Raw genomic sequence first — 13,833 nt, 5'->3', positions numbered from 1 at the left:
GCCAAAGTACACCTTTTATACCCCCAATGGTGGAGGTAAGATATTCAGCAGACATGTGGTCTCCCAGTGCTAAAGGATTTTGGCTAGATATGAAGTGGGCGAAGTGCCCTGAAAACATTATAAAAGTAGGACACGTGCTATAAGCAGACATCACTTCCTTGGCAAGGCAGAAGAAAGGGCACTTCAGAGGGAAGAAATGAGAGGGCTGAGGAACAGACAGATAGCTCCCCTATGGGCAGAGGTGGCGGGAGCATGGAACACTCCTGACATGACTATGATGACGATGCAGATGGGCCTCTTAACTTGCGGAGTTAGGAGCACGACAAACACACCTCTCCTAGACCTCCCTGGAAGATCATACACTGGGGAGGGTTCCCCTGGGTCCCTTCCCCCCCCCCCGGCTGGGCCCCATACAGCTGTAGACACACTCACACGATGCGTAGTTAGGTCTTGTTTCTGGGCAAGTTGTTTGGCTTGCTTGTTATTTGTTGTAATAAGAGATGATGAGTACCTGACGTGCCAGAGCTGGAAATGGTGGCAACCGACCACCCTGCTCCATGGGCATACAGCGCTGAACCGGAGACCCACAGGAGGCCCACACCACAGATCACAAGCCTGCTTACAGATTTATGCAAGGAACAGCCCTCAGCGTGGTGGTAACATAATATAATAGCAGTAATGGGTAACTGTTCAAAAGTTGTCATGGAAAGGAGATTCATACAGCTCTGCAACCTGTTACAATCCTGTGAATAATATGTACCATCTGAAATACCAATAAATAAAAAATAAAATAAATTTGCTGCACAACTTAGGGTAAGGCTGGTGTTGTAGTGGTAGATCTGAGGCCCTAGGAGAGCTGGAGACCCCACAGAGCTACAGCAGCTCAGAAGTCCACTTAGGCTTCATCAGGGACCCGTTTTGTGACTTGAAAACCCATTAATGCAACAATAAAGGGGTGAAGTAAATGTCATCAACATTGCATAAACTGGTGTTCTTTGCAGTTTTTTTAATAAATAACAGCGCCTGGAAGCCCTTCTGACTGTGAAGGTTTGTTTAACAAATAGTGTTGTAACAACATAAAAGAGGGGGAACTGTAAGACAGTTGCACAGATAGAAGGACGGATAGAAGGTTAAACAGATCGTCATAAATAAGCCACGTCCACCGATGCATCTGTACAGGTTTGTAGACAGAAAGGCAGGTATGTAGCTGTTAGTAAATCATGGATGAGATATAATCAGCGTCACAGAAACCGCTGTAAATCACACGCGCCTGCTTTAGAAATAACCACGCCACAAAGACCTTGGTAGTCAGCATGTAGGCTTTAAAGTGTTAACATAAACAGAGATGGGCAGAAATAGGCAGTAAGGCAGATACCCAGATTGAAATAGAAAGTAAATAGAAAGCACATGTAGTAATAGACGTGGACCGATAAGTATATAAAGAAGCAGCTGTTGGTACGAAAATGGGATCACATATGATCAACTTTGTGTGGACTGTCAGGATTTGAAAACGGTTGCTTCATACCAAAAAAAAACATAGCGCCAAGATGTCCTCCTCAATGTCCCTATGAGCGTTATAGTGTTAACAAAGCATACAGCCAGACATCAACACTCTGTTAGACAGGTTCACAGTCACGCACAGGTAGGTGAGCAGATAGATAAGCAGGCACACAGGCAAAAAGATGGATGGACAGATGAATGGATCAATAGATGGACGGACCTCTCTGTTAAACATGAGTCAAATGTAGGGATGGGCGTAACCAGTGTAACTCACTGCAGTGTAATTACGCGAAATTACAGCAACATTATGCGAGGTTGTACAGAATTACACCAGGCTATTTTCCTGGTGCAAAATACACGCTCAGATCCGAAAGGAACCTGATATACACTTTGCACAAGAAAATCGCTCTAAATGCAACAGAACTGGCACAACAGCCGCTGCTCGCGCTCTTTTCCTCCGCTCTTGGGTAGATGTCTTTCCCCACATTACTCCAAATTCCACAAAGGAGCGTAATTGTGTAATTCACGATTCGACCACGACTAATAAACTTGGCTTAAGTTTTAAAACTTTCCCTCTAGCTGCCCGGTGATCCGTCGGGTGCGGGATGATGAAGCCAAACGCTGATTGGGTGAGCGCGCCTCTCAGTGTCCTTCTCCGTCGCCTCTTTCTTTCAGACCCTTGGGAGCTCAGTCTTACTTTCTATACAAATATTTATTTTTAGATCTTTTTTCTTCGCGGCCTGAATTGCTGCAAAAACTGATATTTGACTAGCAGGATCCCTTTCAACATTGAAAGCTACTCCGCGTCAGTACAGGAGCCTCGGCGCTGCAGGTACAGGAGACACAGACATCCATCCCTCTAGCTGACCGGGTCCCGTGAAACCAAACTGTAGCTCATACTTTTCACATCAGGACCGCCACAAACGTAAAAGCGCAGAAAGGTGAAATAAATAATAACATTGTTAACGCGTTCTTCAATACATTTAATTTCACAGTTGAAATTAGGTTCAAGCTCTTAACTCATGTAAATATTAAGAAGTGAGAATAAAAATGCTGCCCAACTGCCGTGACACTGCCACCCGCAATGCCGTGACTCGGATTCGAACCGAGGTTGCTGCGGCCACAACGCAGAGTACTAACCACTATACGATCACGGCGAGCTACTTGGGCTCTGAAAAGACTAACCTGGTGTGGCTCTGATAGGCTGAAAAAAGGTCACAGTGTCCGTGGAGTGGATAGATTTAGCGTTTGTTTAAAACCCATCTTTTCAAGTTAGATCAGGGTCTTTTCTTTGAGTAGCAGATCACAGCAAATATTTACCTCTCTGCTTCCAGTGACAAGACTCCCCATAAACCAAGAAGCCCAGACTTCTTAACAAGATCCACCACTCTGCCCTGCAGGTCTCAAGTGTTCTATGAGTGCTGGGGTCGGGGAAGTGAACACTGCAAAAACTTAATCCACGGCCGACCAAACTCCTCCAGGCCAGGAGGGGCTCGGAACAGGCCCCCACATATTGTTGTTTTTTTCTTTTCTGGGTGTCTCTTCAGACACATTCAGCTGCTTGGTGCATACTGCTTTAGAGTTGCATTGTGTGGAATGAAGTGGCGTAAACTTGACTAGCAAACAATGGAGTGGTGATGAATGGAGGGTCATAGAAGGGAGTAGATTGAAGTGCAAAGAGTAGAGTGACGTAATGTGTCATAGAATACAGTGGAATATAATGAAGTGGTGTGCCTTGGCATGGCGTTGAATAGCATTGTGAGGAATGGAGTGGCATAGAGCAGAGTGGGGTAGAGAGGAGTGAGGTTGCATAGAATGGCATAGAGTAGCATAGAGTAAAGTAGTGTGGTGTAGAGTGGCATAGTGTGGTGTAGAGTGAAGTGGCATGGAATGGCATAGAGTCAGAGAACAGTGTGTCATGGAGAGGGGTGGCAAAGAATTAGGAGGAGTGGAGTCGGACTGCATGAAGTAGAGTGTTGTGGAGTTGAGTAGCATACAGTCGCGTTGCATGGAGTGACACTGTGGTGTAGAGAGGAGCAGAGTAAAAAGTGGCATAGAGTAGAAAGGCCTACAGGAGAGTAGTGTAGAGTGGCACAGCATAGAGTAGTGTGCAGTAGAGTGGCATAGAGTAGAGCGCATGTAGTGCCATTGAGTGATATTGTGTGAGATGGAGTGGAGTGGAGTACAGTGAAGTGGCATGGAATGAAGTAGTATAGAGTAGAGTGGGAGAGAGTAAAGTGGAGTGGCATAGAGTGAACTAGAGTAGAGCGTAGTGGGATAGAGTGGAGTGGCATGGAGTGGAATGGAGAGGCACAGAGTAGGGTAGAGTGCAAAAGTGTGGAATGGCATGGAGTTGAGTGGAGTAGCATAGACTAGAGTGGCATTCTGTGGGGTGGATTAGAGTGGCATGGAGTGGCATATAGTAGAGTGGAATAGAGCTTAGTGGTGGAGAGTACAATGGCTTAGAGTGGAGTATAGTAGCATGGAGTAGAGTAGCGTAGAGTAGAGAGGGGTGCAACGGAGTAGAGTGGCATAGAGTTGAGTGGTGTACAGTGGCGTAGAGTAGAATAGGATAAAATAAAGTGGCGTACTGTAGACTGGAGTAGAGTAGCATAGAGTGGAGAGGAGTAAAGTAGAGTGGAATTGTATAGAGTAGAGTTCAGTTGAGTATTCTAGAGTGATGTAGAGCAGAGTGGCATAGAGTCACATAAAGTGGCATTCTATGAAGTAGGGTGGCGTAGAGAGGAATGAAGGGAAGTGGCATAGAGTAGAGTGGAGTGGAGTGGAGTAGAGGGGAATAGCAGAGAGTGACAGGGTGGAGTGGCATAGAATGGAGTAGCATAAAGTGGAGTGAAGTGGCGTATAGTGGAGTGGCATAGATTAGAGTGGCATAGAGTGGAGTGATAGAGTGGAACAATGTAGATTAGAGTGGAGTAGAACTGAGTAGAGTGGAGTGGTATAGAGTTGCACAGTGTAGAGTACAGTGGCACTGAGGGGAGTAGAGTATAGTCATGCAGAGGAATACAGTGTGAGAAAGTAACTAAAGTGTCAATAGAGACGGCGTTTAGGGTGAAAAATAAGCTGTATGCTTGTCATGAATGTTGGAAAGCACATTGCACATCCAAGAATGATACGAAAACACTTTTAAAATATAAAAAATAGCGTACTGTAGAAAGACGAAAAGAACACATGTACTTGGTCCATCCTCCATGGAGGAATGAACACAAGAAAGGAAGATTCAGTCTATGGGAGCTAAGCAATCGAAATATTGCAAATGTGAGTGACATAGAAAACAATTAATGGTAAGTAAGCTATGGGCGTGTGGTAAGCCCACTGAATTCTAAACAATATGTCTCACAGCACATTCACTGTGTACGCAAGACATAAAAAGGTGTGACTAAGAGAATTCTGAGATTTAGAGCTTGACAGCAATTCACAACCCAACCAAACTGAGCCCTATATAATAATTTACAACAGAGCCAAAGTACACCTTTTATATTTATACCCCCAATGGTGGAGGTAAGATATTCAGCAGACACGTGGTCTCCCAGTGCTAAAGGATTTTGGCTAGATATGAAGTGGGCGAAGTGCCCTGAAAACATTATAAAAGTAGGACACGTGCTATAAGCAGACATCACTTCCTTGGCAAGGCAGAAGAAAGGGCACTTCAGAGGGAAGAAATGAGAGGGCTGAGGAACAGACAGATAGCTCCCCTATGGGCAGAGGTGGCGGGAGCATGGAACACTCCTGACATGACTATGATGACGATGCAGATGGGCCTCTTAACTTGCGGAGTTAGGAGCACGACAAACACACCTCTCCTAGACCTCCCTGGAAGATCATACACTGGGGAGGGTTCCCCTGGGTCCCTTGCCCCCCCGGCTGGGCCCCATACAGCTGTAGACACACTCACACGATGCGTAGTTAGGTCTCGGTTTCTGGGCAAGTTGTTTGGCTTGCTTGTCATTTGTTGTAATAAGAGATGATGAGTACCTGACGTGCCAGAGCTTGAAATGGTGGCAACCGACCACCCTGCTCCATGGGCATACATCGCTGAACCGGAGACCCACAGGAGGCCCACACCACAGATCACAAGCCTGCTTACAGATTTATGCAAGGAACAGCCCTCAGCGTGGTGGTAACATAATATAATAGCAGTAATGGGTAACTGTTCAAAAGTTGTCATGGAAAGGAGATTCATACAGCTCTGCAACCTGTTACAATCCTGTGAATAATATGTACCATCTGAAATACCAATAAATAAAAAAATAAAAAATCTACTGCACAACTTCGGGTAAGGCTGGTGTTGTAGTGGTAGATCTGAGGCCCTAGGAGAGCTGGAGACCCCACAGAGCTACAGCAGCTCAGAAGTCCACTTTGTCTTCATCAGGGACCCGTTTTGTGACTTGAAAACCCATTAATGCAACAATAAAGGGGTGAAGTAAATGTCATCAACATTGCATAAACTGGTGTTCTTTGCAGTTTTTTTAATAAATAACAGCGCCTGGAAGCCCTTCTGACTGTGAAGGTTTGTTTAACAAATAGTGTTGTAACAACATAAAAGAGGGGGAACTGTAAGACAGTTGCACAGATAGAAGGACGGATAGAAGGTTAAACAGATCGTCATAAATAAGCCACATGCACCGATGCATCTGTACAGGTTTGTAGACAGAAAGGCAGGTATGTAGCTGTTAGTAAATCATGGATGAGATATAATCAGCGTCACAGAAACCGCTGTAAATCACACGCGCCTGCTTTAGAAATAACCACGCCACAAAGACCTTGGTAGTCAGCATGTAGGCTTTAAAGTGTTAACATAAACAGAGATGGGCAGAAATAGGCAGTAAGGCAGATACCCAGATTGAAATAGAAAGTAAATAGAAAGCACATGTAGTAATAGACGTGGACCGATAAGTATATAAAGAAGCAGCTGTTGGTACGAAAATGGGATCACATATGATCAACTTTGTGTGGACTGTCAGGATTTGAAAACGGTTGCTTCATACCAAAAAAAAACATAGCGCCAAGATGTCCTCCTCAATGTCCCTATGAGCGTTATAGTGTTAACAAAGCATACAGCCAGACATCAACACTCTGTTAGACAGGTTCACAGTCACGCACAGGTAGGTGAGCAGATAGATAAGCAGGCACACAGGCAAAAAGATGGATGGACAGATGAATGGATCAATAGATGGACGGACCTCTCTGTTAAACATGAGTCAAATGTAGGGATGGGCGTAACCAGTGTAACTCACTGCAGTGTAATTACGCGAAATTACAGCAACATTATGCGAGGTTGTACAGAATTACACCAGGCTATTTTCCTGGTGCAAAATACACGCTCAGATCCGAAAGGAACCTGATATACACTTTGCACAAGAAAATCGCTCTAAATGCAACAGAACTGGCACAACAGCCGCTGCTCGCGCTCTTTTCCTCCGCTCTTGGGTAGATGTCTTTCCCCACATTACTCCAAATTCCACAAAGGAGCGTAATTGTGTAATTCACGATTCGACCACGACTAATAAACTTGGCTTAAGTTTTAAAACTTTCCCTCTAGCTGCCCGGTGATCCGTCGGGTGCGGGATGATGAAGCCAAACGCTGATTGGGTGAGCGCGCCTCTCAGTGTCCTTCTCCGTCGCCTCTTTCTTTCAGACCCTTGGGAGCTCAGTCTTACTTTCTATACAAATATTTATTTTTAGATCTTTTTTCTTCGCGGCCTGAATTGCTGCAAAAACTGATATTTGACTAGCAGGATCCCTTTCAACATTGAAAGCTACTCCGCGTCAGTACAGGAGCCTCGGCGCTGCAGGTACAGGAGACACAGACATCCATCCCTCTAGCTGACCGGGTCCCGTGAAACCAAACTGTAGCTCATTCTTTTCACATCAGGACCGCCACAAACGTAAAAGCGCAGAAAGGTGAAATGAATAATAACATTGTTAACGCGTTCTTCAATACATTTAATTTCACCGTTGAAATTAGGTTCAAGCTCTTAACTCATGTAAATATTAAGAAGTGAGAATAAAAATGCTGCCCAACTGCCGTGACATTGCCACCCGCAATGCCGTGACTCGGATTCGAACCGAGGTTGCTGCGGTCACAACGCAGAGTACTAACCACTATACGATCACGGCGAGCTACTTGGGCTCTGAAAAGACTACCCTGGTGTGGCTCTGATAGGCTGAAAAAAGGTCACAGTGTCCGTGGAGTGGATAGATTTAGCGTTTGTTTAAAACCCATCTTTTCAAGTTAGATCAGGGTCTTTTCTTTGAGTAGCAGATCACAGCAAATATTTACCTCTCTGCTTCCAGTGACAAGACTCCCCATAAACCAAGAAGCCCAGACTTCTTAACAAGATCCACCACTCTGCCCTGCAAGTCTCAAGTGTTCTATGAGTGCTGGGGTCGGGGAAGTGAACACTGCAAAAACTTAATCCACGGCCGACCAAACTCCTCCAGGCCAGGAGGGGCTCGGAACAGGCCCCCACATATTGTTGTTTTTTTCTTTTCTGGGTGTCTCTTCAGACACATTCAGCTGCTTGGTGCATACTGCTTTAGAGTTGCATTGTGTGGAATGAAGTGGCGTAAACTTGACTAGCAAACAATGGAGTGGTGATGAATGGAGGGTCATAGAAGGGAGTAGATTGAAGTGCAAAGAGTAGAGTGACGTAATGTGTCATAGAATACAGTGGAATATAATGAAGTGGTGTGCCTTGGCATGGCGTTGAATAGCATTGTGAGGAATGGAGTGGCATAGAGCAGAGTGGGGTAGAGAGGAGTGAGGTTGCATAGAATGGCATAGAGTAGCATAGAGTAAAGTAGTGTGGTGTAGAGTGGCATAGTGTGGTGTAGAGTGAAGTGGCATGGAATGGCATAGAGTCAGAGAACAGTGTGTCATGGAGAGGGGTGGCAAAGAATTAGGAGGAGTGGAGTCGGACTGCATGAAGTAGAGTGTTGTGGAGTTGAGTAGCATACAGTCGCGTTGCATGGAGTGACACTGTGGTGTAGAGAGGAGCAGAGTAAAAAGTGGCATAGAGTAGAAAGGCCTACAGGAGAGTAGTGTAGAGTGGCACAGCATAGAGTAGTGTGCAGTAGAGTGGCATAGAGTAGAGCGCATGTAGTGCCATTGAGTGATATTGTGTGAGATGGAGTGGAGTGGAGTACAGTGAAGTGGCATGGAATGAAGTAGTATAGAGTAGAGTGGGAGAGAGTAAAGTGGAGTGGCATAGAGTGAACTAGAGTAGAGCGTAGTGGGATAGAGTGGAGTGGCATGGAGTGGAATGGAGAGGCACAGAGTAGGGTAGAGTGCAAAAGTGTGGAATGGCATGGAGTTGAGTGGAGTAGCATAGACTAGAGTGGCATTCTGTGGGGTGGATTAGAGTGGCATGGAGTGGCATATAGTAGAGTGGAATAGAGCTTAGTGGTGGAGAGTACAATGGCTTAGAGTGGAGTATAGTAGCATGGAGTAGAGTAGCGTAGAGTAGAGAGGGGTGCAACGGAGTAGAGTGGCATAGAGTTGAGTGGTGTACAGTGGCGTAGAGTAGAATAGGATAAAATAAAGTGGCGTACTGTAGACTGGAGTAGAGTAGCATAGAGTGGAGAGGAGTAAAGTAGAGTGGAATAGTATAGAGTAGAGTTCAGTTGAGTATTCTAGAGTGATGTAGAGCAGAGTGGCATAGAGTCACATAAAGTGGCATTCTATGAAGTAGGGTGGCGTAGAGAGGAATGAAGGGAAGTGGCATAGAGTAGAGTGGAGTGGAGTGGAGTAGAGGGGAATAGCAGAGAGTGACAGGGTGGAGTGGCATAGAATGGAGTAGCATAAAGTGGAGTGAAGTGGCGTATAGTGGAGTGGCATAGATTAGAGTGGCATAGAGTGGAGTGATAGAGTGGAACAATGTAGATTAGAGTGGAGTAGAACTGAGTAGAGTGGAGTGGTATAGAGTTGCACAGTGTAGAGTACAGTGGCACTGAGGGGAGTAGAGTATAGTCATGCAGAGGAATACAGTGTGAGAAAGTAACTAAAGTGTCAATAGAGACGGCGTTTAGGGTGAAAAATAAGCTGTATGCTTGTATGAATGTTGGAAAGCACATTGCACATCCAAGAATGATACGAAAACACTTTTAAAATATAAAAAATAGCGTACTGTAGAAAGACGAAAAGAACACATGTACTTGGTCCATCCTCCATGGAGGAATGAACACAAGAAAGGAAGATTCAGTCTATGGGAGCTAAGCAATCGAAATATTGCAAATGTGAGTGACATAGAAAACAATTAATGGTAAGTAAGCTATGGGCGTGTGGTAAGCCCACTGAATTCTAAACAATATGTCTCACAGCACATTCACTGTGTACGCAAGACATAAAAAGGTGTGACTAAGAGAATTCTGAGATTTAGAGCTTGACAGCAATTCACAACCCAACCAAACTGAGCCCTATATAATAATTTACAACAGAGCCAAAGTACACCTTTTATACCCCCAATGGTGGAGGTAAGATATTCAGCAGACACGTGGTCTCCCAGTGCTAAAGGATTTTGGCTAGATATGAAGTGGGCGAAGTGCCCTGAAAACATTATAAAAGTAGGACACGTGCTATAAGCAGACATCACTTCCTTGGCAAGGCAGAAGAAAGGGCACTTCAGAGGGAAGAAATGAGAGGGCTGAGAAACAGACAGATAGCTCCCCTATGGGCAGAGGTGGCGGGAGCATGGAACACTCCTGACATGACTATGATGACGATGCAGATGGGCCTCTTAACTTGCGGAGTTAGGAGCACGACAAACACACCTCTCCTAGACCTCCCTGGAAGATCATACACTGGGGAGGGTTCCCCTGGGTCCCTTGCCCCCCCGGCTGGGCCCCATACAGCTGTAGACACACTCACATGATGCGTAGTTAGGTCTCGGTTTCTGGGCAAGTTGTTTGGCTTGCTTGTCATTTGTTGTAATAAGAGATGATGAGTACCTGACGTGCCAGAGCTTGAAATGGTGGCAACCGACCACCCTGCTCCATGGGCATACAGCGCTGAACCGGAGACCCACAGGAGGCCCACACCACAGATCACAAGCCTGCTTACAGATTTATGCAAGGAACAGCCCTCAGCGTGGTGGTAACATAATATAATAGCAGTAATGGGTAACTGTTCAAAAGTTGTCATGGAAAGGAGATTCATACAGCTCTGCAACCTGTTACAATCCTGTGAATAATATGTACCATCTGAAATACCAATAAATAAAAAAATAAAAAATCTACTGCACAACTTCGGGTAAGGCTGGTGTTGTAGTGGTAGATCTGAGGCCCTAGGAGAGCTGGAGACCCCACAGAGCTACAGCAGCTCAGAAGTCCACTTTGTCTTCATCAGGGACCCGTTTTGTGACTTGAAAACCCATTAATGCAACAATAAAGGGGTGAAGTAAATGTCATCAACATTGCATAAACTGTTGTTCTTTGCAGTTTTTTTAATAAATAACAGCGCCTGGAAGCCCTTCTGACTGTGAAGGTTTGTTTAACAAATAGTGTTGTAACAACATAAAAGAGGGGGAACTGTAAGACAGTTGCACAGATAGAAGGACGGATAGAAGGTTAAACAGATCGTCATAAATAAGCCACATGCACCGATGCATCTGTACAGGTTTGTAGACAGAAAGGCAGGTATGTAGCTGTTAGTAAATCATGGATGAGATATAATCAGCGTCACAGAAACCGCTGTAAATCACACGCGCCTGCTTTAGAAATAACCACGCCACAAAGACCTTGGTAGTCAGCATGTAGGCTTCAAAGTGTTAACATAAACAGAGATGGGCAGAAATAGGCAGTAAGGCAGATACCCAGATTGAAATAGAAAGGTAAATAGAAAGCACATGTAGTAATAGACCTGGACCGATAAGTATATAGAGAAGCAGCTGTTGGTACGAAAATGGGATCACATATGATCAACTTTGTGTGGACTGTCAGGATTTGAAAACGGTTGCTTCATACCAAAAAAAAACATAGCGCCAAGATGTCCTCCTCAATGTCCCTATGAGCGTTATAGTGTTAACAAAGCATACAGCCAGGCATCAACACTCTGTTAGACAGGTTCCCAGTCACGCACAAGTAGGTGAGCAGATAGATAAGCAGGCACACGGGCAAAAAGATGGATGGACAGATGAATGGATCAATGGATGGACGGACCTCTCTGTTAAACATAAGTCAAATGTAGGGATGGGCGTAACCAGTGTAACTCACTGCAGTGTAATTACACGAAATTACAGCAACATTATGCGAGGTTGTACAGAATTACACAAGGCTATTTTCCTGGTGCAAAATACACGCTCAGATCCGAAAGGAACCTGATATACACTTTGCACAAGAAAATCGCTCTAAATGCAACAGAACTGGCACAACAGCCGCTGCTCGCGCTCTTTTCCTCCGCTCTTGGGTAGATTTCTTTCCCCACATTACTCCAAATTCCACAAAGGAGCGTAATTGTGTAATTCACGATTCGACCGCGACTAATAAACTTGGCTTAAGTTTTAAAACTTTCCCTCTAGCTGCCCGGTGATCCGTTGGGTGCGGGATGATGAAGCCAAACGCTGATTGGGTGAGTGCGCCTCTCAGTGTCCTTCTCCGTCGCCTCTTTCTTTCAGACCCTTGGGAGCTCAGTCTTACTTTCTATACAAATATTTATTTTTAGACCTTTTTTCTTCGCGGCCTGAATTGCTGCAAAAACTGATATTTGACTAGCAGGATCCCTTTCAACATTGAAAGCTACTCCGCGTCAGTACAGGAGCCTCGGCGCTGCAGGTACAGGAGACACAGACATCCATCCCTCTTGCTGACCGGGTCCCGTGAAACCAAACTGTAGCTCATACTTTTCACATCAGGACCGCCACAAACGTAAAAGCGCAGAAAGGTGAAATAAATAATAACATTGTTAACGCGTTCTTCAAAGACATTTAATTTCACCGTTGAAATTAGGTTCAAGCTCTTAACTCATGTAAATATTAAGAAGTGAGAATAAAAATGCTGCCCAACTGCCGTGACATTTCCACCCCCAATGCCGTGACTTGGATTCGAACCAAGGTTGCTGCGGCCACAACGCAGAGTACTAACCACTATACGATCACGGCGAGCTACTTGGGCTCTGAAAAGACTAACCTGGTGCGGCTCTGATAGGCTTAAAAAAAGTCAAAGTGTCCATGGAGTGGATAGATTTAGCGTTTGTTTAAAACCCATCTTTTCAAGTTAGATCATGGTCTTTTCTTTGAGTAGCAGATCACAGCAAATATTTACCTCTCTGCTTCCAGTGACAAGACTCCCCATAAACCAAGAAGCCCAGACTTCTTAACAAGATCCACCACTCTGCCCTGCAAGTCTCAAGTGTTCTATGAGTGCTGGGGTCGGGGAAGTGAACACTGCAAAAACTTAATCCACGGCCGACCAAACTCCTCCAGGCCAGGAGGGGCTCGGAACAGGCCCCCACATATTGTTGTTTTTTTCTTTTCTGGGTGTCTCTTCAGACACATTCAGCTGCTTGGTGCATACTGCTTTAGAGTTGCATTGTGTGGAATGAAGTGGCGTAAACTTGACTAGCAAACAATGGAGTGGTGATGAATGGAGGGTCATAGAAGGGAGTAGATTGAAGTGCAAAGAGTAGAGTGACGTAATGTGTCATAGAATACAGTGGAATATAATGAAGTGGTGTGCCTTGGCATGGCGTTGAATAGCATTGTGAGGAATGGAGTGGCATAGAGCAGAGTGGGGTAGAGAGGAGTGAGGTTGCATAGAATGGCATAGAGTAGCATAGAGTAAAGTAGTGTGGTGTAGAGTGGCATAGTGTGGTGTAGAGTGAAGGGGCATGGAATGGCATAGAGTCAGAGAACAGTGTGTCATGGAGAGGGGTGGCAAAGAATTAGGAGGAGTGGAGTCGGACTGCATGAAGTAGAGTGTTGTGGAGTTGAGTAGCATACAGTCGCATTGCATGGAGTGACACTGTGGTGTAGAGAGGAGCAGAGAAAAAAGTGGCATAGAGTAGAAAGGCCTACAGGAGAGTAGTGTAGAGTGGCACAGCATAGAGTAGTGTGCAGTAGAGTGGCATAGAGTAGAGCGCATGTAGTGCCATTGAGTGATATTGTGTGAGATGGAGTGGAGTGGAGTACAGTGAAGTGGCATGGAATGAAGTAGTATAGAGTAGAGTGGGAGAGAGTAAAGTGGAGTGGCATAGAGTGAACTAGAGTAGAGCGTAGTGGGATAGAGTGGAGTAGCATGGAGTGTAATGGAGAGGCACAGAGTAGGGTAGAGTGCAAAAGTGTGGAATGGCATGGAGTTGAGTGGAGTGGCATAGAGTAG

General features: G+C 45.2%; 3 non-coding genes across 3 annotated transcripts; all 3 read right to left on the bottom strand.

Annotated features, from left to right (window-relative positions):
* Window positions 1-2,585: 2,585 nt before the first annotated feature.
* Window positions 2,586-2,657, bottom strand: TRNAH-GUG (transfer RNA histidin (anticodon GUG)). Its single transcript has one exon. It is a non-coding gene; the product is annotated as a tRNA-His (tRNA).
* Window positions 2,658-7,566: 4,909 nt separating this feature from the next.
* TRNAH-GUG (transfer RNA histidin (anticodon GUG)) lies at window positions 7,567-7,638 on the bottom strand. The gene has a single exon. It is a non-coding gene; the product is annotated as a tRNA-His (tRNA).
* Window positions 7,639-12,542: 4,904 nt separating this feature from the next.
* On the bottom strand, window positions 12,543-12,614 carry TRNAH-GUG (transfer RNA histidin (anticodon GUG)). The gene has a single exon. It is a non-coding gene; the product is annotated as a tRNA-His (tRNA).
* Between the last annotated feature and the right edge of the window lie 1,219 nt (window positions 12,615-13,833).

This window comes from Pleurodeles waltl, chromosome 12, assembly GCF_031143425.1.
Source record: "Pleurodeles waltl isolate 20211129_DDA chromosome 12, aPleWal1.hap1.20221129, whole genome shotgun sequence".
Taxonomy (NCBI): domain Eukaryota; kingdom Metazoa; phylum Chordata; class Amphibia; order Caudata; family Salamandridae; genus Pleurodeles; species Pleurodeles waltl.
This window is presented reverse-complemented; position numbering and strand designations above follow the sequence as displayed.